The 22,562-nt window shown below is 43.1% G+C and overlaps 1 protein-coding gene and 1 non-coding gene across 6 annotated transcripts in view; both read right to left on the minus strand.

Annotated features, from left to right (window-relative positions):
• NCOA1 (nuclear receptor coactivator 1) overlaps positions 1–21,960 on the minus strand; it is a 228,315-nt gene extending 206,355 nt beyond the window's left edge. For all 5 annotated transcript variants that reach the window (XM_075557033.1, XM_075557031.1, XM_075557032.1 and 2 more), the window contains exon 1: positions 21,587–21,960. The gene's annotated coding sequence lies outside the window, so the exon portion shown is untranslated. The remainder of the gene's footprint in view (positions 1–21,586) is intronic.
• Positions 16,476–16,602, minus strand: LOC142455842 (small nucleolar RNA SNORA20). Its single transcript, XR_012785957.1, has one exon. It is a non-coding gene; the product is annotated as a small nucleolar RNA SNORA20 (small nucleolar RNA).
• Positions 21,961–22,562: the final 602 nt, after the last annotated feature.

Here is a 22,562-nt window from a genome sequence, read left to right on the forward strand (position 1 = left end):
CAGATTATCAAGCAGTATCTTCACAGAAACCTTAGAAAGAAACAAGTAACCAGAAGCACCCCAGTAATACTGAGGACCAGTGACCAATTGTGTGTAAGCACATATTATCCCATCACTGACACACTTGAGCCTTGCATCAAAAGGAAGACTGTGTATAGACTTCCTTCATACAGATTTTCCTTCTTAAACAGCGTGGATGCCTGATGAAGAATGCACAAAAGCACTCAAGGGATGAGTGCAGGTTTATTCCCGGGCCTGAAATACAAACTTTTTCTGAAAAATGTGACAATTTTGTTCTTACATAGAACTAAACTTTACAGATTCAAGAAAGACAAGTTTTACTTATTTGTTGATTCCATAACAATAGAAATTTGCAGCATTTCCCAATGGTGCAATCACTTTACACATATTCCTAACGTTACCCAACTGCACAACGGAAAGCTCATTTTCATTCATGAAGAGACTCAAAAATGCTCGGTGCACTGGAGTCAAGAAAGAATTAGTTCATGATCCCTATTATGTATGTTCAGCAGCTTCATTGTGATGAAATCACTGAAGAATTTGTAAGAGCAAAGAATAGAGAGAAATGGTTTTAATTATAACATGGTAGATAAGAAATTCCTGCCTGGTGCCTGGGTCAGACGTGTTCTAAGCATTTTGCACATAGAGATGCCCCAAATTCTCACAACTTGTGGAGGTAGGTACAAAGGTCACCCAATTTCAGAGAGAAAAACAACTGAGGCACCAAGAGGCTAAGTAACACACAACCAGGAAGTACAGTCAGGGTCCAGAGCCCACACTCTTAACCATTACATAACACTTCATCCACAGCCAAGTGGCCTCCTTTGGGCCTTTGTCTTCAGCTGAAAGCAGTATTTGTTCATCGAATATTAGTTCATTGTATGCTTGCCTGTAGTCTCCTTGATCGTCTTCTAATATTAGCAACAGTGGTGATAATAGTAGGAACATTAGCAGTAGTAGGAGTAAAAACAACATCAGCAAGAGCACCAATATAATGGACATAATACACTTGTAAGAATTTTATAATAGCCAAGCACAAATCCATTCCAACTCATAGCGACCCCATAGGACAAAGCAGAACCGCCCCTTGGGGTTTCTGAGATTGTAAATCTTCCCAAGAGTGGGCAGCCTTCTCTTTTTCCCATGGAGCAGTTGGTGGGTTTGAACTAGCTTTACAAATAACTAACTTTGACTTTACAGCTAGCAATCCAATGCTTACCCTGCCAGTACAACCAGGGCTCTGGTCCATAACAACAGCAGTACTAAATTTCACAAAGCTCTTTGTGTTAACAGCTCTCATTAAAGGCTGACTGTATTACACCAAAGAATAATTCTGCAAAGGCAATTCTACACCAGTCTAAAACAATGCAATCTACGTATGTGGCTCTCTGGTGTCCTGACTTGATCAACTAAAAAGCGACTATTTCTAAAGCAATTCTCAGAGTGCTCTTTCTAACTATTAGATGTTTTATAAGAACCAAGCTGCAGAGAAAGTGGATATATGCTCGATGGTGCAAAACCAGCAATCACAAAGTTTCTTTCAGCATTACCGCATGGGGTTTTCAATGACTGATTTTCCAGAAGCAGAATACCAGACCTTTCTTCCAAGACTCTATTGGTGGATTCAAGCCTCCTAAGCACATTAACCATTTGCTTTATCCAGGGTCTCCTGTTAAGAGTAACCAAACCAAACCAAACTCACTGCCATCAAGTCAATGCCAACTCAGAGCGACCCGACAGTAAATGACAGAATTTCCCCTGTAAGTTTCTGAAGCTGCAAATCTCTAGAGGAACAGAAAGCCTCATCTTTAGCAGGAGGAGAGGCCGGCTACTGAGTTTCAACTGGAGGCCCTGTAGTTAGCAATCCAATGCTTACCCGACAGTACCACCAGGGTTCCCTTAAGCAGTTGCAGAGCATCCAACTGAAAAAATGTGCCTTCCCATACAACTAAGCGAACTGAGCAGCTAGAGGTGTAGTGGTTACATGTTGGGCTGCTAACAGCAAGATGGGCATTTTAAAACCCCAGCCACTCCAAGGGAGAAAGATGCACTTTCTACTCCTCTCAAGAGAAAGTGTCAGAAACCCACAGGGGCAGCTTTACCCTGTCCTATAGGGTCACTATGAGTCGGCATTGACTCAATGGCAAATATCAAGTGATACTTATAAAGTTATAAACTATTGGGATTTTTGGAGTAGTAGATATAATCTATTTCTGACATAATTAGGTAGAGCAGGGTTCGCTGTCCAGCAAGACAATTCCTAGTTGACACAAAGACAACTATATTAGAAGCATACTATAGCTAGATACCAATATTTTTTAAAATAAAGAAAGACAACTCAACAGAAAAGTGAACAAATATGGATAGGAATGCCATGGGTGGTGTTGGGGGGTGGGGTACCAGTAGTTAGGGAACTGCAAATGACAACAATGTTATATCATTTTCACCCATCAGATAGGCCCAAATATAAATGACTAATAATAGTCAAAGCTGATAAAGGTGGGAAAGCAGCAAGTATCATAAATGCTGATGGCAGTATCATTTCAGGGCCCAAACCAAAGTAATCAAGGAGGCTCCAGATAGTACCCAAAATTGACTTTATTTTAACCACTGTACTTCTCATTTGTTTCATGTTCCCTAGAACTTTTTATAAGCATTACTCCAAATCCTACACATTGAGCCCACCTTCCATTTCCTTTAGGAAGATGACCCAGAGCAGTCTAGTCTCCTAGCATCATCCGTAAAAAATTTAGGCAGTAAAGTGCTTGGCTGCTAACCAAACCTACTGCCATTGAGTCAATTCTGATTCCCATTGATCCTATTCAAGGTTTCCAAGGCTGTAATTCTTGTGCAGATAGCTTCACCTTTCTTCTGTGAAGTGGGTGGTGGGTTTGAACTGCCAATCTTATGGTGAGCAAGCCAAAGCTTACCTGACAGAATCACCTGAGCTCCTTGGCTGTTAACCCAGAGGTGGGCAATCTGAATCTATCAGCCACTCGAAAGAGAAAGATGCAGCAGCAGGATTCACACCCTCGAGCACTCTATGGACAGTTCTACTTTGTCTGATAGGGAATTGATGCCATAGCAATGGGTTTGGCTTGGGCTTTATACTTTGGGTAAAACACACCATGAAAATCACTGTGGACACAAACCAGGACAAATGGCATACACCCTCTTTTATTTCTAATTTGGCTGGAGGGGAAGGGCAGAGAGCAAAAAAAGAAGTACACATGATAAGTACATTCCAAGTGAGAGCTACAAATAGTGCCAAAGGAATTTCCCATGTATCTGTTAGCAAATGTTATATACTCCTGTGTGACATCTTTCAACTAGATTCTTTAGTTCAGGTATGATTTAAAGCAAATGAGACTCTTGGAAAGATTATAATCTCCCCTGAAAGGCAGAAATATTTATGTGTATGTGCATACGTATATGTATATTAAATATGTATGAGTAAATACCTTACCCCAAATTACCATTCAAGTAGCAGTATTCAATAAAAATGTATCTTTTACTGAGAAGAAAAATTTCAGCAGAAGCATACTCATCCTCAAGAAACTGGGTCTTTGTATCTCCTGTCCTGCAAAGAGAAAGGAATGCATTGCAGACTCACCAGGTTATCCCTGACTGTTGAATCTGGACCTTAAAAGCAGCCAACTCCTTAGAGTTGTAAGACCACACACTTTCCAAGCAATATCCGATTTCCAATTCAATTTCCCCCCAAACCTGGAAACCACTAAGGAGAATCCCTAGGTATTTTAAATATTCATTTTCCAAGCACCACAAGAAATGCCTAATTTTTCTAAGTGCCCCAATAAGTTACATGTTTTAATGAACACACCTTAATCAAGTATTTTAATATTTATGTAAGACACTGCAGAGGATGAAACAAAATACATGTCATTCTCATACCCTAATTGGGACAAAGGATATATGGGGGGGGGGAGGTTCCACACAGAAGAAAGCAGTGCACACCCTAAACCCCAAACTCACTGCTATCGAGTCACTTCTGACTCATAGCAACCCTATAGGACAGAACAGGACTGCCCCTGTGGGTTTCCAATTAAAACTATTTAAGAGAGTAGAAAGCTACTTCCTTCTCCCTTGGAGATTGCTGGTAGTTTCAAACTGCTGGCCTTGTGGTTAGCAACCCAACTTCTAATACACTACGCCACCAGGGCACCTAAAGCAGTATGTACAAAGAATTAAATGAGAAAATAAGTGCCAAAGTTTTCAAAGGAGGAAGAGATAACTTTGAAATGTTATGCTTTGTTTCAATGCCTAACAAGCACGTTGGAATCTGAGCTGAGCTGTAAAGGACAGGTAGAACTTTAAGAGTGAATACAGCAGAGGATAAGTAGCTTTGTGGGAAAGAAATGGCAAGGACAAAGGTAGAAACAGAGAAGCCCACGGGATACGTAAGAGACAGAAAACTCACCATTTCATTTCAAAGAGTTCAATGGGGGAGACTAGTGGAAAATGCTCAAATTCAAACTCACTGCCATTAGACAAGCCTGACTCAGAGTGACCCTATATATAAAATCATAGTGTTGGTGAAGAACACTGAAAGTACCACGGGCTGCCCAAAAAAACAAACAAATCTGTCTTGGCAGAAGTACAACCAGAATGCTCCTTAGAAGCAAGGATGGCCAGAATTCAGTTGGCATACTTTGGACATGTTATCAGGAGAGAGATCAATCTCTGGAAAAGGACATGATCAGCCTTGGTGGAGCAGAGGGGCACTGAAAAGGACCATCAACAAGATGGAGTGACAAAGTGACTGCCACAAAGGGCTCAGACAGCACCGGGCAGTGTTCTGTTCGCTTGTACACAGGACTCCTCTGAGTGGGAACACTCCGTGTCACCGAACAACAATGGAAAATGAAACCAAAAGTCAAGACAGGGTCAGAAAAACAGAAAACTTTAAATGGAAGGCCAAGGAATGGCTTCTAGACCATGCAGATGTTTGAGCAATGTAGCAAGTCAAAGGAAAAATTAGGATTCCAAAATAAAATTTGGGACAGACTGAAAAAGGAACTAACTGGGGGCAGTAGAACCACTTTAGATAACAATGAATTAAGCCTGATAGTAGAGAAAGGAAGAGATCAAAAGAGATAATAAAGCTAGGCAAGTTTTTGTTTTGTTTTGTTTTGTTGCTGAGTTGGTTCTGACTCACAGCGACCTTATGCACAACAGAATGAAACACCACCTGGGCCTGCACCACCCTAATAGTGTGTTTGAGCGTGTTGTTGCAGCCACTGTGCCAGTCCATCTCATCAGGGGCCTTCCCAATTGTCACTGCCCTTCTACTTTACCAAGTATGGTGTCCTTTTGCAGGGACTGATCTTTTTGGATAACATGTGCGAAGTAAGTGAGAGGAAGTCTCACCGTCCTCATTCTAAGGAGCATTCTGGCTGGATGTCTTCCAAGACAGATGTGTTTGTTCTTTGGGCAGTCCCCAGTTCTTTCAAGATTCTTTGTTAGCACCATAATTCAAGTGTGTTGTTCTTCTGCAGTCTTCCTTCTTCAATGTCCAACCTTCACAGGAACATGAGGCAACTTATATCATCATCGCTTTTCAACACTTTAAAAACATCTTATGCAGATTTATCCAATGAAATATGTCATATTTCTTTTTTTAAATATGGTCATATTTCTTGGCTGTTCCCATGAGCATGGATTGTGGATCCAAACAAGATTAAATCCTTGACCATTTCAATCTTTTTCCATTTATCATGATGGGATTTTGGTTTTCTTTACATTGGGTTTCAACTCATATGGAAAGCTGCAGTCTCTAATCTTCACCAGTCTCAAATCCTCCTTGCTTTCAGCATGAATGGTTGTATAATCTGCATACTTCAGGTTAAGAAGCCTCCTTTTAACTTTAAGGACACTATAAACCTGAGATTCAGAGGCTAAAGATCAAAGGAAGTTCAAGTGTAAATCCCAGCCTACCCAGCAGGGTCTCTCTATTCCTAACTTGACACTGGCCCATCCATCCATCCACTCTCCAGATTATGAAGGAGCGGTCTTTAAATCAAATTTGTATGCATGTCAGAACAGTTAGGAACAGTTCATCAGTCAAACGGGTGTCTTCATATGTCTTCATAAACAGGTATACCCCACTTTCCAAAGTCTACTTCCCACCACTCTACCTTCACAAAAGGCCTACATTAGTACCTGTTTTCACTAATACAAAGAAATTCAAAGAGGATTTTCACTTTTACAAAACAAAGATAAATTAATTAAGCTTCTGTGAATAGCCTTGCTGTCATGCAGAATGCATTAGTAAGAGAATTGTTGCACAAGCAGTTAGGGTTAAATGTAACACCCTCTCAATTGATCTCTCTTAAGATCCATTTAAATTTGTTCTAGCTTTTAATATTTTCTGCTTTTTCCAGCGAGGTCTTTGTGTTACTTTTTTATTCATGCTAGTTTTTTGGTTGTAGTTTTTGTTTTGTAATGTTTTTCAGTATATGAAAGTCAGGCTAGGTAAATCTATAAAGACAGTAACTGGTTTAATGGTTCCTTGAGTTATGGCAGGGGAGGCTGAGCGGAAGGGGGGGGTCACTGGGGAGCTAATAATGATAAGTAAAAGAATGAAGAAAATGGTCTAAAACTGATTGTGGTGATGATTACTCAACTCTTCTTGATGTGATTAAAGTATTGAATTGTATGTGAACTATATGCCAATAAAACGGTTGAGGGGAGGGGAGAAAAAGTAAAAGTAGCATTGGACATGTGTTTTGCAGCAAGTAGTTACAGAGGCAGCATATACCCCAACTCAAAGCCTGGTCCAGTTCCTTCCCTGGGGAGCTACACTACACACATACACACATTATTTCTACTTTATTTAAGTTGGGTAGTTATATTGCTCCTGTTTTAGTGTTACCTCAATATTATTTGGTGTGAGTTCGTGTGGGGGTAGGGGTGATTAGGAGCATTCAAAAACTTTCCCCATATAAATGATTGGTAATTACTTCCTTGATTCATGCCATTGTGACTTTCAAAAGGCTTCATAGGAACTCTGTGAATAGTGGGGGAAACCTACATAGTATATAGTGTGCCTTTCTAAGAAGGTCTGGTGGCAATGTGAGTTGCATGTTGGGCTGCTAACTGCAAAGTCAGCAGTTCAAACCCACCAGCTGCTCCACAGAGGAGAGATGAGGCCTCCTGCTCCTGTAAGAATGTACAGTCTTGGAAATCCTCAGGGATCATTCTACTCTGTCCTGTAGGGTTGTTAAGAGTAGGAATCCAGTCAAAGGCAGTGAGGTTCCCCCACCCCCTTCTATGCATTAAAAAATAACAGTTCTAGACACACTAAAACACCTTTAACATAATAATACAGTAATAATGTCTTAATTCATGTTTCAAAGTCATGCCCATTTGTTATAATGAGCCATTATATTTATATTTTAATATAATGGGTTTTTACTATCAGCCTCACAATTGTAGCTATGCTTAAGCACGGTGCTCACGGTGCCACACTGGGCAGTGTTTCTTCCTGTTGTGCATTGGGTTATGAGTTACAACTGACATCCCCAATAAAATGATTTGAAAAAGAACTGACTCAACAGGGTCAGGGTTTATAACTACAGTCTGTATGTACTAGGGGAGCATCCAGCAACTACCTCTGAGTTAGTGTCCCCCCCCAGTGGCATCGCCCAGGAAGGTTGTCTCTGGTCACAATGAATTTTTTCATAAAAGCCGTTTCACTCAAGCCTCCATTCTTGTGATGGCTGATTTAAGAGAATTGTATGCGGTTGTTAAATTCTGTTGCCTGCTGAGGAAACATGCTGCAGAAACTGTTGTCATGTTGAACACAGCTCACTAGGATGGCGCTATGGGAAAACTCATGTGTATGAGTGGTTTTATTGTTTCCAAAATGGTGAATCTCAATTGATAACAAACCTTGTTCTGGACATGTGTCAACTTCCCAGATGAAAATGTCGACTTATAGTGCATTTGGAGTTCTTTCCACCAGGCCAGATTGTTAATCACCATGACAATGCCCCCTGCTAATACAGTCGTCTCAGTGTGCCAATTTTGGGGGGGGGGAAACAGTATGCCTCTTGCCCCACGCACCTTACTCATGTGACCTCACTCTGTGGGACTTTTTTGTTTGGATAAACATGAAAAGACAGAGATTTGACAACGTAAAAGTGGTGAAGAAAGAAACCAGGTAAGTGCTGTCAGCCATCCAAACAGGTAAGTTTGAAAAATGGTGCCCAGAACAGAATCACAGATTTGATGAAGGCATTACATGTAATAGAGTATTTCAAAGGTAATAGGTTGTTTTGTTTAAAAAAAATTACATGCAGGGCTTTGAAAAAAGAAAATTCTAGTTTGGGCGGGGTGAGGGTATTATCCCCTCGTATGCCTAACCAAATATTCTCATCCCCACATTTTATACATTGGATCTACACCTTTTAATGGTTGTAAGAAAGGTGAAAGAAATGATAGCTAAAATCAGTCCAAGAATCTGGTAGTTGTGCAACAAGTAGACAAGGACGCAAAACACCTGTAAAGGCCAAAGCCACTGCAACAACATCTACTGCAAAATGGAAAAGCAGACTGCAAATCTAGTCATACTGCAGGCTTGAGTAATGACATAGGATAGAGTCTCTACAGTTGCCAAGAAGGCAAGTCTGATGAATGGCATTATTGAGGCCTGCCTCAAGAACAGAGGTTCATAACTTTGAGTCTTTCGAAGCAGTCATGGACTCTCTTCGGAGTATGGTAAATGCTGCAGACCCTCTCCCCAGAGAAACACAGGGACTTGGGGATATAATTTAAGAACATTAACAGACCCCCTATTTATAGATTCTTGGTCCATGAATTACAAGTTAAGAACTTTTATGTAGGAATGATAAGCATATGTTTTTATAATATACCTCAGTGGAAAGTTTGTTTTTAGTAGAGGCCCTATTATAGTCCTTTTTTTTATAGTCCTTTTTTTTAATTACACACAATAGCCAACACCACAGCCATCTCCATTGGTTCAGCTTACGTAATTCTGACTGAAAAATTAAAATTGAGCAAGCTTTCAATTGGGCGGGTACCAAAACTATTGCGCTCAGATCAGCTGCAGTCATGAGCAGACCTTTTGATGGAAATTTTAAACAAGTGAGATCAAGGTCCTGAAGTTCTCTGAAGAAGGGGGAATGAAACGTGACTTTACCAGTAAGATCCCAAAGACAAAGCACAAAGGAATGGCTACCAAGAGGTGGCAGTAGTCTAGTCAAAACAAAAGTAAACCACTCAGGACTAAAGCTCCTCGGACCGTTTTGGGGTGCTCTGGATATTTTTGCTTGTTGACTTTCAGGAGAGCCAAACAACAACAACATCAGCTTATTTGGAGAGTCTGCCAAAGTTTTAACCAAACAATGGCCAGGAAAACTTCACCTCTAAGAGAGTCTTTCTTCACAACAATGCTGCTCCTGCCCATTCATTCCTATAACACAAGGGCAGTTTGACAAGAGTTCCTGTGGGAAATCACCAGGCACTCCAGCTTACAGTTCTGATTTGGATCCTTCTGACTTCTTTTTGTTTCCTAATCTTTAAAAATGTTTTAAAAGCACCCATCTTTCTTCAGTTAATGTAAAAAGACTGTACCATCATAGTTAAGTTCCCAGGACCCTTAGTTCTTTAGAGGAAATAGGTGGTGTCATTGCTTATAAAAGTATCTTGAACTTGATGGAACATTTGTTAATAAAGTTTACATTTTGGGGTTAAAAAAACTCAGAATTTTTAAGCATTTATTTTACCTATTAAAAAAAGCTCAGGGTGGGGGAGGGGTATAAATGTGCTGATACCACAGGCTCAAGTAGAAAGAAAAATGTTTTAAAATGATGGCAACATATGTACTGATGTGCTTGACACAATGGATGGATATATGGATTGTGTCAAGAGCCCCAATAAATGGTTAAAAAAAAACAACTCACAGCCATGGAGTCAATGCTAGTTTATAGCAATGACTCCCTGCTGATTTGAGATTGTCACTGTTTAAGGAACAAAAAGAAAGCCCAGTCTCTCTCCTGAGGAGCTGCAGGTAATTTTAAACTGCTGGCCATGCAGATCACAGCCCTGGTGGCGCAGCGGTTACACACTGGGCAGCAACCGGCAAGGTCTCAGTTCGAAACTACCAGCTGCTCTGCGGCAGAAAGATGGGGGCTTCTACTTCAGAAACACTGTCCTGTAGAGTCACATTGAGTTGACATCGACTGGATGGCAGTGAGATTTTACTTATGGATGACATAAAAGCTGTGTGCTCTTCCTAGTAAACACTACTATTAACACAACTACTGTTGGTGAGAGTATTGTGAAGGAGCATGGCGTGTTTTTTAACCTTGCTTTCAGTTTCTAATACAGCAACTAGAAAGCTGGTTCTACATTCCATTTATTTTGATAATAAATCATTATTTCATTGGGTTTTAATAGCCATCATAACTGCACCAAACAAACACACTTTACAAAGATAAATAAAATGACAAGGAAGAACTGCATCACTAAATAAAGCATTCCATTTTCAATCCCATTCACTACTTTTAACAGTTTTGCTGGCATAATTCACATAGCATACAATTCAATGATTTAAGTATATTTTAAAGGGTTGTGCAATTACCACACATTCAATTTTAGAATAGTTTCTTCATTCTATCCCCATCCCATTCACGACTGATACAAAGTTTTGCAAGTGTTTCCATATCTCCTAATGGCGATCAGTGGTTCTTACGAATGACTTGAACAGCATTGCCTTTTTCTGTTTTCAGCAGATGAGTTCAAAGCCACTAAACCATTTATTTTACAAAGTGTTTAAACAGGTCATAAAATGTGCTTCCATGTTCAAGTGTATAAATTTCAAAGTTTTAATAGACATTTCAGCAATTAAATCCATTAATGATGGAGACCGTTCCAAATATCCATTTGCTAAACTCCAGCTCCACAACAATGAAACTTTGTTTCATTTCGATAGGTTAGTAGTTACCTTCTGAGTCACTATTAAGAATTTGCCATAATTCAAAGACAGAGATTAAGTATGTTTATTTTCTTAAATATCTGCTAGCTATATCATGAAGGAGTCCCAGTGGTATCGTAGGTTACATCCTGGGCTTCTAACTACAAGGTAAGCAGTTCAAGCCCACCAGCTGCTCCCTGGGAGAAAAATGAAAGTTAACGTCCCGTAAATCCCCATGAGTGGTTGCATTCTATACAGGGCGTCTCTATGAGTGGGAACTACTCAGTGCAGGGAGTTTAAGTGTACCATGTGCAGGTGCTAATCAGCAATTTGGGACATGTGTCTTTTTGTGAAAGAAAAATTAGTCATCTTTCAGTTAGACAATTCTTAAATCCTGTGCCTAAAAATAACCAGATAACACTTGTGAAATATACAAAAAGATCTACCTGGTGAGTCCCTACTGTAAGATAGTGTGTTCTTAAGAATCTACTACTTAAAATAATAAAGTTAGAAATCTAATTATCCAGCCTCTCAGTTAACTGCAAAACAATACACTACACTGAAAGTGAATAAACTCCCTTTCAGAACTATTCCTTCCACTTTCCAGATCTTTCATATAAACTCCACATTAGGACCAATGCTGTAAAAGTATCTGGGTTCATAGCCAAGGTTCATGACTGTATTGGCACCACCCAACCCGTTTCCCTTGATTCCTATCTAAGTTTAAAAATCTAATCTTTAAAGCAACACAATACCATACTCATCTCTGCATTACTACTAGTTTGCCTAAGAACCACTGCAGCACATTCTGTGACATCGGCTGTCTTCCACACTATTCCCTCGGTGAAATGTTGGCACAGGGTGAAGTCAAATAATGGCCAGGGCTGAAACAGGGTCTAAGACTCTTCATGACATATCCTACCTTAAGTTCTTTCTGGAACATGGCAGGGATAAACAGAATCTGTGCAATAAATCATGAACTATATTGACAGCCAGCTAGGGGCCTCCAATTTATACAGCCAATATCATTTATATAGTGTATATTTCTACAGAGGCAACAATTGTTCAGTTAAAAACATGCCTGCTGCATCATCTTAATGAACACCAAGTAAGGATCCAATCTCGAATAGCTACTGCTGCAACAACAGTGGGATCCGTGAAAATAAATACCTGTAGTGATTTTTTTAAAGTCTTTTCTCAAATAGTGATAAAAATAAGTGTATAAATTCCCAAGGCAATAAGTCTTATATATGAAGTCACTTCAAAAACTAGGAAAATAGAAAATGCAGGATATAAATTTTGCCAAGAAAAGGTCCACAAAACTTCATTTGAAAAACTGACATTTCTCCTTTTCATCCAGATTCTCCTTCACCTCACTGCACCCACCACCTGCCTCCATTAATAAAGCCCTTCAAGGCCTTGCTACCACACCTATAACAGCTGGCTTCCTCTCCCACCACAGCTCGTGCCGTACTTGCTCTTGCATTCCCCACCACCCCACCACCCCCTGCCACCCTGGAAACAATGTTAATATTCCTAAATATACTCCTCTTGTTCCATCCAACCCATAGAAACCAGGCCAATGCCCCAAGTCTTGCCCACCTCCATGTCCTCCATACACTTGCCCTAGCCCCTCCCTCTCAAATGAAAACCATCGCTCTCCCCCAAATCCTCACAGCACTGTCTCAGTGTCTGCCTCACAACATTCATCACATTCAATTAGCATCATAGAGGTTTTGTGTGTTTGTCTTATCACCACTCTTCGGTCATAATCTCCTTAAGAACAGGATCTGTATCTTACTGTTTAACTTTCCTATCTTGAAACAACACAGCACCTTGAACAAAGTAGGCACTCATATAACTGTGTCTTGAATGAATGATTGAGTGGCTACTTAAAAATTCAATGACAGACTTCATGTACCACATGGAATAAAGAAGGAGGCATGACTTAGACTGTGTACAATAAATCACTTTTCCCTGGTTTCCACCAAACTCACAAATTAAGACCAGACTTAGACATACAGGCACTTTAAAAGAACAAGGGCATTGCGTCCTTCAGATACCTGGTCAAATGTTTTGATATCTTTATTTACACACACATAAACACAGTCCAATCTATGCTAGATAAGAAAAGCATGCAAATAACTATAAAAGTAAACTAATAAAATCAGGTGTTGTTACCAAAATAAGATCAATCATTCAAAACAAATGTTGAAACACAGAATGACTGACTGAGCAATTTGCCCCAGATGAAAAAAAGAAAAAGAATAAGTGGAGAGCAAATGCCTTGAGAATGATTGGGGCAGGGAATGTATGGATGTGCTTTATACAATTGATGTATGTATATGTATGAACTGTGAAAAGAATTGTATGAGCCCCAATAAATTGTTAAAATAAAAAAATTTTTAAAAAAAGAATGCAAAATAGAATTGTAATATATTTTTTCAACTTTCAACATAAGTACAATTTACAAATATAATACATTAAAATTATGTATAGTAAAAAAAAAGAGAGAGAGAGAAACAACACCCTAAGCTTTAGCTATTTCAATACTAACAGAACTTGAGAGCTGGAATCTGATTGCAGAGAATCCAAAACCATTCAAAGATAAACCTACCTAGACATAGCACCAAAGAATCAACATTACTGAAGTACAAAGGTGAAGACCAGAAACATTTTGAGAATCTTAAAGTGACGCGATAAGTAACTGGTATACACGACTCCCACCCCACTGGGTGCTGATCAAGGTTAACAAGCTTGGCTGCTAAGGCTGAAGTTTGAAATTCATCTGGCTGTGCCTCAAAAGAAAAGTCTAGTGGTCCGCTTTCAAAATGGCAACCCTGAAAACCCCAAAGATCACTGTCTACTCTGAAAAAAATGGAGAAGGGAGGATTTGCAGAACTGACTTGACAGCAACTAGACTTTTGTTTCCTAATATGAGGGGGACTTCAAAAAGTTAATGGGAAATCAAATTTAAAATGACAGACTTTGAAGGCCCCTGTTCCTCAGAGAGGAATGAAACTGCAGGCGTGTACACAGCACATGGAACTTGGTACAGAAAAAAATGCCCCAGAAAGGAAAAGGGGCCCCTCATATGGCCAAGGGTGTGGCAAAATTACTGTGGAGCCACTCACCAGCATAAAAGTATCAGACAAGCTGAATTCAAATGTCACACTTGCCACCCACAAGCTGTGCTTACCCCAGCCACTGGGCCTCTCCAGCAGCTAACACAGTGCCTGCCTCAGAGACCTAACTCAATGAGTACTTAAATAATAAAAGCCCTGAAAAATAATGGCCACACTTGAAAACATATAGTAGGGGGTACCCCCCCAAAAAAAACCCGAAGTTTTTTCAATGCTATGTAATTTTTTTACAAAACCACCTTATCACCTTCAAAGCCCTCTCACTATACTTAATACATTTGTCAAATCTGCTATTCCATTCTTGGAACCATTTTTCAAACTCATCTGTTTGGATAGCTGACAGCACCTCTCTCGTTTCTTTCTTCACCTCTTCTACATGTCAAATTGCTGTCCTTTCATGTCCCTCTGCATTCGAAGAAACAAAAAGAAGCCCTGTGGAGTGGAGTCATGTGATTAAGGTGTGTGAGGCAAGAGAGGCGTGCTGTTTATCCAAAATCTGTGGCACTCAGAGGGCTGCATGAGCAGGTGCATCGTAATGGTGGTAAAACCAGTCCCTCGTCTGCCACAAATCAGGCCTTTTTTGTTGCACACTGTTACACAATCTTTTCAAAACCTATCTACATAGAAAGCTTGATTAACAGTCTGACCTGGTAGAACTAACTCCAAATGCTCTTTAAAAAACAACTTTTGTCTATTCAGGAAGTTCATTTCCAGAACAAGGTTTGTCATCAATCAACATTATGAAAAATGAGAAAACCACTCGTACACTTGAGTTTTTCCTAAAGTGCTGTCCTTGTAAACTGTTCAACATCACAACAGTTTTTGCAACCTTTTTCCCAAGCTTAAAACAAATTTCACAACTGCATGCTGTTCTCTTAAATCAACCATCACAAAAATAAGGTTCAAGCAAAACTACTTTTACAAAAAAATTCAGTGTGACCAGAGAGAATTTTCCCAGGCAACACTACTGGGTGCATGAACTCAGCGCAAGTTAGTTGTTTTATGCTCGCCTAGCGGGGAAAAAATGTGTACTATGAAAGCTTCACTCCCACCCAGTCCAATTCTGTTTTGTTTTGTTTTGTTTGTGGGGTGGGGGGGAATATCCCCTCATACATCCCCCTCCTCCCAACATTCCTTTGTCATTTTCAAAAAGGTGGCCTTAATTAGTTTCTGATTATTAAAATACCTTGTTAACAATATTAGTCAATTGTTGGTCAAAAACTAAAATTCTTTCTTCCTAGCTTACACATTACTCAAAAGCTTAGGAGAATTCCTAAAATTTTAAATCTTCTTGTAACAATTTTCCAATATAAAAAAACAATCCTCATAAAAGAGTCCTGAAGCCAAATACCTGTGCTCTCACCTCAACTAAGTGCCAACCACTAAAGAGTCATCAACGAAAATCCAAGAAACACTGTCTTCTCATCCACAATACTGAGGTGGTTGCTGTCGTGCAAGGTCATCCACACACACACAAACGCCCACTGCAGCAGAGTCGATTGGGCCGCATGGTGATCCCAAGACACTTAACCCAGCCTGCTGTGGTCCATGCCATCTCAAGGATTTCTCAATCTAATGAAAAAGAACAATTCAACATACACTAGGAGGAGAATCTGCATGTCTCCCCAGAAAAAGAACAAAGTTTGTTATATAAAGCAAACAGAATGGTGCTGAGCGGAGTGTTAAAAATCGAGCTGAAGGAGAACATACCAGCTTTGACTTCATTTTGGAAAAGGAGATGCAATCACAAAGAAGAGGACGGAAGGAGGATGTAAAAGCAGAGAACAAAGCACCTACCCATGGGGGAACGACAACACTTTCCTAACTTACGTAACACTTTACAGTTTCCATAGTCTTTCTGCATATGCCATCTGCAGATTTTCTGGAGTGGGAAATATAAGAATCTGTTTAAATGATTCATGTTTGATAATTTGGTCCACAACTAAACACAACATTAAAAAAACTTAAGATTGAATGTGTAGAATAATTGAGAAGTAAATGTATGCAGGCAAAACAGTTATAAAAATGATAGAATTTTAGCATAAGAAGAGATGTAAAATGTTCATTTCATGATAAAGCCACTCAGGCCTAGAGCCTCTGTGACTCCCCTTACTCCACGGAGTAACGACGGCAGGAACAGATTGGAAAACCAGAAATAAAGGAGAGAATCCAAGAAACTGCAAAGAAAGAATCAAAGAAGGAATAGATTAGTGAGCGATGTGCTTTGGGTTATGGAAATGTAAGAAAACATAGTAATGTCTTACTATGTGCCAGCAATCATGCTAGATATACCCTGCAATTTGACATACCGTATATCCTCGTGTATAAGCCAAGTTTTTCAGCACATTTTTTTCCAATGTCCAGACCATGCAGGAGAGAAAATGATTATTTCATCTCAATTTGCAAGGGTCTCATATATTTTACCCCATGTGTATAACTGCTCACATCACTGACAGACAATAGCAGCAAATCAATGGGAAATTCAGCACATTTTTTAATGCAGTTTTTGTGGTAAAATTAGGTGCCTCAGCTGATATTTGGGTCAGCTTATACTCTAGTCTGTACGGTAATCATTTAACTTTTTTTTCCCATCACCAAGTGCTCTAGTTCTTGGGTTTTTTTAATCGTTTTATTGGGGCTCATACAAGTCTTATCACAATCCACACATAGATGAATTGTGTAAAGCACATTTGTACATTCATTGCCCGGTAATCATTTAACTTTAAAATTATGAAGGTAAATATTCCAATTTGAAAACTTTCAAAACCTGAGTGTTAGTGGGGTTAAATAATTAGCGCCAGCCCCAAACCCACTATCATGAAGCCGGCTCTCACTCATGGGGAGCAGCCTCAGAGTAGAGCTGGCTCCACAGGAGTTCTGAAACAGTAAATCCTATGGGAGCAGACAGCCTCCACTTTCTCCCTTGGAGCCTGATGGATATGAAACACCAACCTTGAGGCCGGCAGCCCAGTGTTTAACCTACGGCTGAGTACATACCCATCTGGAAGAGCCAGGGCACCAGATCCATTTCTAAAACTGAATCAAAATCAAGTCCATTTCTAATGCTCCAGACAAAACTGACACAAAATCAAGGATCATCCTGGGTACACGGATGATCCACTCTTTTCAGAATTCGGATGCTGTTAGTGTGCATTTCAGCTCTGTGCTTGCACCTACTACAATCGACTGGCCCGTCTGTTCCTAATGGTCAAGTGTGGCTTCTCAGGAAAGCCAACCCCCCAGCTTTCCTGGCTGGGATATACAGCACATCTAAGGGAAGGGTGGCTATATCCATTCCTTTCAAATCTGAGGCATCCCTATGGGGAGAGAGAGTGGAACCAAATATATTGTAGGTGAAGGTGACTAGATGGATTAAAGTCTTCACAACTCTTGGTGGCTACGGCTCCCATTTTGACATAGCTTATCTTCTAAATATAACTCCACTAAGCTTTGCTAAGGAACCTTGGTGGTATAGGGGTTATATATTGGGCTGCTAACTACAAGGTCAGCCATTCAAAACCACCAGCTGATGATCAGCAGAAGAAAGATGAGGCTTTCGACTCCCATAAAAAGTTACTGTCTTGGAAACCCCCGGGGGCCAGTTCTACCCAGTCTTAGAGTTGGAGTTGGAATTGACTGGATGTCCGTGAGAAGCTTTTCTAAATGCCAATCACTTAAAGGTGCCAGGATAATAAGATGTTCCAGATGTGGGGTAAGGGAGGAAGCATGGATACAATTACCCTCTGAGAAAACTTTAGGACTTATATTCCAGGTATAAGTCTTTCTGCCAATTTCTCTTATTCAACCATTTATCCAAAAATACTATTTAGCAGAAATACTAAACAATCATTTCTATACTCTTTATTAGTCAAAATATTGGGCACTCGCAGCTATTGCCCAAAACTAAGTTACTGGGGAAGTGAAAAAAAAATTTTTTTAATCAGGATCCACAAATTTTTACTTTCTTCTTAAACCGAGCAACCATTTCAGGACATCCAAGCCATATGGAGAAGACACAAAGCAGAACTACAAGATAAAATAGAAAGGAGGCTTGAAATGATTATCAACTTCAGCTTCAATAGTAAGAAAGTCACCAGAGGGAGCAAAGCCCATCCTCAGTGACCACTGACCAATAAACAAAACCACTGGCAACTTGGGGAGCGAGAAGCAGTAAATCCCTCCTACAGCTCATCTCTCCAAGTGGGTATGAAAGTTATCCATTGTGAGGAAAAGAGGTTTATGAATCTTCAGCCCAAAATGGATACAGTGCTCTCTTACACACACACCTCCCTATTCGGTGGTGGTAAGATAGAAAGGCGACTATGACAATGTTTTTGGACCGCTGCCAGAAAAGCCATTGATGGCCCTTTGAGGATTCCTGTGGTTGTCATATTTAGAAGGTAAAAATCACAGCTGACACAATAATGAGCATCCTGGGGATCCCCCAAGAACTTACAGGACTCTGCTGGATGGCGTGTGCTAGACCTCACTTCTCAGAACACCAGCGCCCTGAAATGCAAGCTATTTTAGGCCAGATGGCCTAAGGCAAACCAAATCCATAAGATAGCAATAGAGCATTCAAACAATGGGGTTCTTTACAGTGTGTGTGGAGGGGGGGTGCCCGCACACTGGGGATTGGAGCCAAACAAAGTAAATTCAGGAACTGAGGTAGTGGAATCTCTCTAAGAGAAGCGGCATGAAATTGGTAACAAGGGAGTTAGAAAAACGTAAATGTCCTTAAACCACACACACAACACAATTAGAAATCATATTCTGATATGCAGCCCAATGGTGGGGGGGGGGTGTAGTAAGTATTGCCCTGTATCCTCTATTACCAACTCCTGCCCACCACCTTTCAGCACCTCTACACCACCCTCATCATCCCTGACTCAGCACTGCCTCCTGGTGAGGACTGCTCACTGGATCAGCAGGATCCAAAGTAAATGCAGAGAACATTCCATCCTGGAAAGAGCATCTTTAAATGACTGTAAGCACCTGGGATTTTTGCCACCACATTCACAATATACACCCGTGAGGACCAGAGCACCCCAGCCCTCTGCTCACCAAGAGATGATCACCGATGTGGAAAACAGGAAGTTTAACCAAAATGAAAGGTTGACCCTAGCCTCCCTCGACAGTTAAAAAAAAGTCCTCAACTGTAGCCATGTCTCTATAGCATATGCACTTAAGGCTACCTTCACAGCTTCCTGGCACAAAGCAAGTTCTTGGGATTATATAGACTGTTGTTTCGTTTCTAACCCAGATTTCTAGAAATGAAACCCTGGAATTGAGACAAAACAAAAAACAAATGTTGCCAGAAAAGGAGAAGAAAATGCATCATCTATATCATCCCAGTTTACGTGGAACAATCACCATTAACTCCATCAAGCACGTTTGGTTTTTTGTTCCTCCCCCCCCCCAAAAAAAAAAAATAAACCACTCACCCAAAAAATGCAGATTTAAAGTAATCCCTTGGCTTAAACCACACAAAAAGCAACTTAACAGATACAACCTTACAGATTTCCTCAGAGAAAAATAAGAGGTTAGCTAGAAACGATGTAACACTTCAAAGTGCCACATCTCATACATCGAACTCAAACAGGTTAAATCAACAGAATGAAGGAGTGCCAAATGTCTACAGAGATCACACCAAACACCTGTCTGGGAAACGGCAGCCCTCCACTTTCTCTCCACACTACTTAACTGCCTCCCTCAAGCCCTCTACTGGACCCACTGTTCCCGAAGCCTAAGGAGAAATGGAGGGAGAGCCCCCTTCAGTCCTGACTGAGTGCAGAGCCCAATCAGACTTTTCCATGAAATCCTGGCTGAAAAAATGCTAGCATGTCCAAGTTGACCTGACTGATAACAGCCCATACACAGACTGGAACCCCGTTGTTACCTTTCACCCAAAGCTACTTCTAGTCCAAGAGCCGAAAAGCTTAACCAAATACTTTCTTTTCACATTATTCTCAATATGAAGAAAGCTGACCCCCTTCCTACTACATCACAGCTTCTGTGAAACAAGCCCGGAGGCCCCTCTGGCCAACTTTTTTCTTTCTTCCCCGACCCCCCCTTAAAGCTAACCTCCAGCCAATTCCAGAAGAGGAGACAAACCTAAGATTTAACCCTTGAACGCCATCCCTTCCAACTGTACAAGTATCCTCATCTAAGCTCCCCCAGTCATCCAGCACAGGCACTGGACCAAGGCTTCATCATGGTCAGCAAGCATCAGCCGGTCACCAATCAGCACGGCAGACTAGGCGGCTTCAACCCCAGGTGTTCCAATGCACTCATCCCCCATCCACTCAGCATGGTTGGAAACAGTAAAAATTCACCTTCTCAAAAGAAAGGGGGAAACAAAAATAAATCTCACCTTCTCCACAAGGGCACCTGCCTCTCTACCACCTCTACAGCGAACAAGCAGAGCTAAACATGAACGGCTAAAAGCTCTACCAGCTTAAAGTTTTCCTCCACCAAAACTCTGCAGCCACAGCGCCAGGCAACGGCCTTGGAACACACAGGCTTTTATTGTCAGCCCCTCCGTCTCCCTCGAACGCCGTCAGGCTGAGTCTAGTCCACAGGAGTGATTGCTTTTCACATTTTTTGAAATTAAAAAGCGAGAGAGTGGGAGAGAGGCTGGGTGCTAAGGACTGGGTCTCCTCTCTCTCCGTTTCTCTTCCAGACTAGAGGGCGGCTCGCGTTGCCACTCACTGACCAGGACCACCTCTCAACCATCTAGTCCCACATGTGGGTTTCCGTTCCTGGCTCTTTGGGGGCAGAATCGCAGGAATGGTACAAATCCTAAGCGCGAACAAGAAAACCACATTTATCCATCACATTTCCGAAACCTCTTATCGGTTGAGGGTGGGGTGGGGTGGAGTGGAGGAGAGTAGAGGGGGAAAAAAACCCAAAACCCAAGTGGTCTGGGGTTCCAAAAAAGCGCGTCCGAAAGGCTGCGCTTACGGAAAGGTGTGCCCCGGTCATCCCCATTTCGCAGTCCGGGCCGGCGAGACTCGGAGAGATGGACCAACCCGCCGGCCAAGGTCACCGCGCGCGTCGGGGCCGAGGGGCGCCCGCGCCGACTTCCGGCTCCCCCTCTCGGCGGCGGGGAGAGCCCGGTCGGCAGCCTCCTCGGGGCGCCGCGCTCCCCACGCCGGACGGCGGCCGCGCAGCCGCGCGCACCCTCCGCGCTAACTAGGGCAACTGGGAGCGGGCGGGCGAAGTCGCTGCGGCAGCAATTTCCCCGGCGGGGGGCAGCCCCCTGCTGGCGCCCGTGACAGCTGCGACCTCCGCCCCTCGCAGCGGCGCGCGGGGAAGAGGGCGAAGTCGGGGAAAGTGGGAGGGGGGCAGGGGAGAGAGCGCGCAGGGCGGAGGGGCGCCAGCTGCTCCCCGCCCCCTCGGGCCCCGGCGGCCGCGCGGCTCGTGACAGCTGCACCCACCCGGAGGCTCGCCGCCCGCCACTCACCTGCCGCCGCCGCCTCTGGGCCGCGCTGACGGGCGCCGCGCTCGCCCGCGACCGTGACGGCACCGCCGCGGCCTCCGCCGCTGCTCGGGCCCGGAGCCCGGCCCCCGGGGCCCTGGCGGCCGCCGCCGCGGCGCTCCGGCCCCCTCCTCGGGCGCCGAGGTTCCCCCCGCAGGGGGATGCAGAACGAAGCCGGCGCGGGCTCTGCTCGAGGGAGCAGCAGGGAGCGGGGCGGCCGAGGCGCTCGGAGCCGCGGCCCAGCCGTCTGAGGAGAGCACTCGGCAGTCCGCGTCACACGCCCGCTCCGCCGGCCTGAAGAACAGGCATTTCAGCCGCTCTCCGCGGCCGCCATGTTCTCCTCCTCCTCGGCCGCTGCCGCCGCCACCGCCCCCCGCCCGCGGCCCCGCCCCCTCCGCGCCCCGCCCCGCGGCCCCGCCCCCTCCGCACCCCGCCCCGCCCCGCCCCGGGCCGCTCCGTCCCGGCCGCGCTGCCCTGGCAAGCTCGGCCTGGGCCACGCCGCCGCCGCCACCCGGTGCCCGCGAGCTCCGACGGCGCGCCCGGGGCAGCACGCCCACCTCCTGCCGGGCACCGGAGCCGCCGGCCACCCCACGCCCTCTGCCGGCCGCCCGGGCCGAGGGAGGGATGCCGCGGTCCCGCGCAGGCCCGCGTCTTAACGAAGTGTAGGCAAGCAGGCCCGAACTCTTCCCGTCCCCTGGAGGCGTTTCTCTGATTGCTGCGGGCAAGGAGCCTCGAACCCCACTGTGCTCTCTGTGAGGGCGCCCGGGGCCTGCGACCTCCCGCTTTGCTTGATGATGAATAGAAAGCTGGGGAGCGGGCAAAGGACCTGTACACACACACACACACCCTTCTATTAAGGTGCTTTATTAATTTGAGCGGGGTACACTCTGGGAGCTTTTTTTTTTGAAGGGGGGTGGTTCTGTGGAACTAGGAGGTGGTTGCCTGCATAATTTCACCGACT

Source organism: Tenrec ecaudatus, chromosome 8 (genome assembly GCF_050624435.1).
Source record: "Tenrec ecaudatus isolate mTenEca1 chromosome 8, mTenEca1.hap1, whole genome shotgun sequence".
NCBI lineage: Eukaryota > Metazoa > Chordata > Mammalia > Afrosoricida > Tenrecidae > Tenrec > Tenrec ecaudatus.